We start from the raw sequence: 4,375 nt of genomic DNA on the forward strand, positions 1-4,375 counted from the left end.
TTTAAACAGAAAAATTAAGCTAAATCACACATTGAAATTTGTTTTTCCCTCGATGTTTTCTATAGAAATTCAGTTGTCTACTATTATTTCTGGCTACAGAGTGAAAATGCCTTGACTCAGCAGGTGCCATCTAGCTCTGCACAGGGCTTCTTAGACAAATGTGTATTTCTGAAGTTTCACCTATCCTTTTTTTAATTCTTCGTGAATGACTTCTTAGTACAGCCAGCTGATGGGGACACACTGTGGCTCTGCTTTCAGTCTCTTGATGGCAGACTGCAGTTTCTCAAAGGCTTTGTCCAGGTTGTCATTTACAATAATCAAATCAAAATAGTGGTTGTAGGCTCTCTGGATGCGGGCACTTTCATTGACCGTTTTTTTCAGATCTGTGTCCATAGGGGGCTTCGTGGTGATACCAGCATCCACCATGGCCTGGTGCATAGCCCGCAGTGTCTCTAATTCGGGAGCAGCAATAAACATGACATAGGGCATAAATTCAGATGTCCTTAACACTTCCAGAGCCCGTGGGTTCACATCCAGGATGCACGTCCTCCCTGTCTGGATTACCTGCAAGATGGAGTCTATCCTGGTACCATAGAGATTCCCTTGGTATTCACCATGCTCTAAATATCTTCCAGCTTTAATATCTGCCTCCATCTCAGCTCGTGACACAAATTTATATGCCTGGTCATCGTGTTCATCTTCCCTTGGTTTCCGTGAAGTAAATGGTATTGTGGTGCCAAACCTACTAGGATTTAATTCTATGAATCTGTTCTTCAAGTTTCTTCTGCCAACCCCCTGAGCCCCTATCAATACTAATGTCTTTCTCTGAAAGGGAGGCATTTTGGCTACTTCTTCATAATATGTGAATTTCATATCGGTCAAATTCCGCATTTTTGGTTGAGAGATACATTATCTTTTTCTTTTTTTTTGCTGTTTATAGTTCCACAAAAAGACCCTGGGTTTTCCCTGTCTCTTCTAACAAAAGCCTTCCTCTTCTCTTGCAGAGACTGGCTGGGGATAAGGCCGACCCTTTCTCCGTCTTCGACATGCTTAGCCTGCCACCAGTTTGGATCGTGGAGGTTGACAATCTGAAGAATTTCTCCTTGGGGAAACTTCAGACCCGCCTCTTTGCAGGGAATCAGACTGTCGTTGTAGGGGTCATAATCAAAATGGCACTTTAAAAACACCTTCTGAGGGGAGACCACGTCTCTGTAGCAGGGCCGGACTTTCAGTGTGATGCCGCCACTGAGGCTCTTCAGGAGCTCTTGGAATTCCTTGGGGTTGTTCCCAGTCTCCTGGCCGTTGACCTCCTTAATGACGTCCCCCACATGGAGAAGCCCCTGCTGGTCTATCATCCCTCCTTGAAGGATTCGGGCAATTACCAAGGCCTTGTTCTCAACCTTCAATGTCACGCCTAAGGGCTCACCTGCTCGCTTGTGGATAGCAAGCACAGGAGCGACATCTGCTGGCGGCAACTGGTTTTTCACAGAGGAAGGATGAATTTCGGGGCTAGGCAAAGTTGAGCCATAACATCTGGATGCCACGACATCACAGACCTCCAAAACTGACCGCAAGTGAGGCTCCTTGAGAATGCTGACCAGCTCTGTAGCGCTTTCATCTACGTTTATTAAAGGACTTCTGTCTTCCAGAATTTCATTCACCAGCTTCAAGTTATTATCCCTGCCAACTTCAAGTTTAGAATCCAGCCTCTCCTGAGCCGCCGCGAGGGATTTCACAATCAGCGTCTCCATGATGCATACCCTCGAGGAAGATGAGGCGTACTTTCGCCCCTGCAGACTAGAGCAGCTCGTGAGGTTGGCGAACGCCTGAGGCAGCTTTCGGCAGGATGCACTGAAGTGAGGAATGCTTCCGACTGGGAGAGAGAGGCAAGGGAGACCTGCGCCCAGACGCTGGGTTGCCAGGACCTAAATTAGGCTGGCGGCGGCTCGCATCCCGCTCCCCTGGCTGCTGCTCCAGCCCCCGAGCCCCTGGCCGCCGCGGGTGCCGCCGCCGATGTCCCCCATGGACCAAGCCGGGAGCCGGACGGACAGGAGGAGGGCAGAGGGGCCGCGGCTGCGCTCCCCTCGGCTTGGCTGGGTTCCAGCGTCCCCTCCGGCCCCTCAGTGTTTCGTTTTGTCTTTTCCCCAACAAAATCTGAGACTAGATTCTCAACCAAGACAGTGTCAGCAGGAGGAGCCCAGTGAGATCTGAGGAAGGATGAAAAGGTTTGGAGTATCAGCTGGGCTGAGTGGGAGGGTGAATTCGTCAGGGAGGGTTAAAAGTATTGTCATGCACTGAGGACTCAGTTGAGATTATGTAACATAAAAAGAGAGTGAGCCCAGGCAGCGTGGGTTTCAGAATTTTTCAAGTTGTAGCCTACAGTTGTGTCTGTCATCCATACTCTAACCAGGATCAGGAGTTTGCTCATCTCAGACCAGGAAGGGAAAGATTGATTACACTTTGCCCTGGATCAGGCAGTTTTGGACACACCGAAGGTTCCCGAGAAGCCATTGAGATCTTTGAATAACACAGTATCTTTCTTCCAGCCCAGTAAAGAGGCCGGAGACAAATGACCTTGAATGTGATCATGCTCTGAAGATTAATGAATCGTCTACAATGTATGCCACAATGGCCACCAAGAGGTACAGAAGCAAAAGCCTTTGTTGGCCAAAGGGCTTCCTGGCCTGGCCCATCTTCCCAGCCTCTATGACCTCAGGCTTTTACTAGCCATGGACCCCGGGGAAATCACTTAACCCTGTTTGCCTCAGGTTCCTCATCTGTAAAATGAGCTGGAGAAAAAAAAAAATTGGCAAACCACTCCAGTATCTTTGTCAAGAAAACCCCAGATGGGATCACAGAAAGTCAGACACAACTGAACAACAACATACCAAGTCAATACCTCCATCCCTTCTGTACTCCCTCCCAGAGTTCTTGTGAGGATCAAATGAGATAATATATGTAAAGATCTTTGCAAATCTTGAAGTGTTATGTGATTATTATAATTATAATTATATATAAGGCTATTATTATTATAACTCTTGTCTTAACATGAAATGGCAATTTTTGGTAGGCCCAAAATGGTTTCCAAATTAATACAATCAAATTTGCCACTCAAGGTTTGGTTTGCATTTCATTCCAGATGCAACCCCCCCTCCCCCCAAAGAAAGCCTACAAGTATTCATTGGCAATTGTGGGGAAAGTGTAGAGATATTATTACTCTCTCCCCTTGATGCATGAGCCTTTTTGTTTAACATAAATTGAATTAGTACGAAAGACGTTGGCCAAGATGTGGGGCAAGACTGGCCAAAGAAATCCCTAGGGAATAGAAATTCAAAATTACTTCTGTATAACATAGCCTGAGATCTGGTCATGTTATACCTCTTTATTTCATTTTTCCCTTTTGCTTTTTTTCTTTTGTAAAGAAGAAGAAACTAGGCTCAGGGAGACGGAGGGATTAAGATACACAAAATGAATGCCCGAGCTTCACAGGAACCTTATTGATCATGTAATTCCAATTCCTTTATTTCTGTGATGGGGAAACTATGACCCAATGAGAGGAAGTGACTTTTTCACGGATTTGTAACAGAACCAGAATTTGAGGGGTTAGTGGATCGGTTGCCAGCAGAGACCCAGATATGGCTCAGGGTCCTCAGTCCTCTTAGCTCTTCTGTCATCGGATCAAAGAGTATCTGACCTGAATTACAGAACTCAACTTTCTCTTGAAAAGAAACATTACCCTAAAGTGGGCATCCAGCACCCTGGTCCGTAACAACCTCACATTTGCCTGACCCTCTGTCTACTCCACTAGTTTCTTCTAGTCCATTCAAGTTCAGGGACAACAGCACCTGGGCAGACTGGGTCTTCTGGCCCAGGTCAAATGCAAAGCCGCACAACTCTGGGGAAACCTGGCTAGTTTCCTAATCCAATAGGCAGGGCCTCTCACCCCAAGGTTTCTGTTGTTCAGTAATCAGCCCCAGATGACTCAAGGTGATTGCCTCCCTGCCCAAGGAGCACTGCACATACACAGAGCTTCTTAGAAAAGCCCCTGACCCTTGAAATTTCCGTTTGAGGCATATAGACAAACCTCTGTGCCCAATGACCAGAAATAAATGAATGAATGAAAAAGCATTTATTACACTGTGCAAATTTATGGAAGACTATCACAGAAACATGTGTTGGAAGCTTCCATCCATGAGGTATAACCTGCACTAGTTCTGCCCTCTCCGATATCATTCTGGCCATGACTAGAGATCATTGGGAAAGAGGAACTGAGATTCTTTGTGACCTTAGAGAGACATTCAGGGACATAGTTCCCTCTCCTCTCCTCTCCAATGCTGAATCTTCTGATGCAGCTTGCAGCTGTAGCTAGCCACTG

The 4,375-nt window shown here is 46.5% G+C and overlaps 1 pseudogene; it reads right to left on the bottom strand.

The window, feature by feature from the left end:
• Positions 1-213: 213 nt before the first annotated feature.
• LOC138177302 (protein PALS2 pseudogene) lies at positions 214-2,961 on the bottom strand (annotated as a pseudogene).
• Positions 2,962-4,375: the final 1,414 nt, after the last annotated feature.

This window comes from Petaurus breviceps, unplaced genomic scaffold (assembly GCF_028583685.1).
Source record: "Petaurus breviceps papuanus isolate PSGF00001 unplaced genomic scaffold, PetGlider_PUasm1.0 90385, whole genome shotgun sequence".
Taxonomy (NCBI): domain Eukaryota; kingdom Metazoa; phylum Chordata; class Mammalia; order Diprotodontia; family Petauridae; genus Petaurus; species Petaurus breviceps.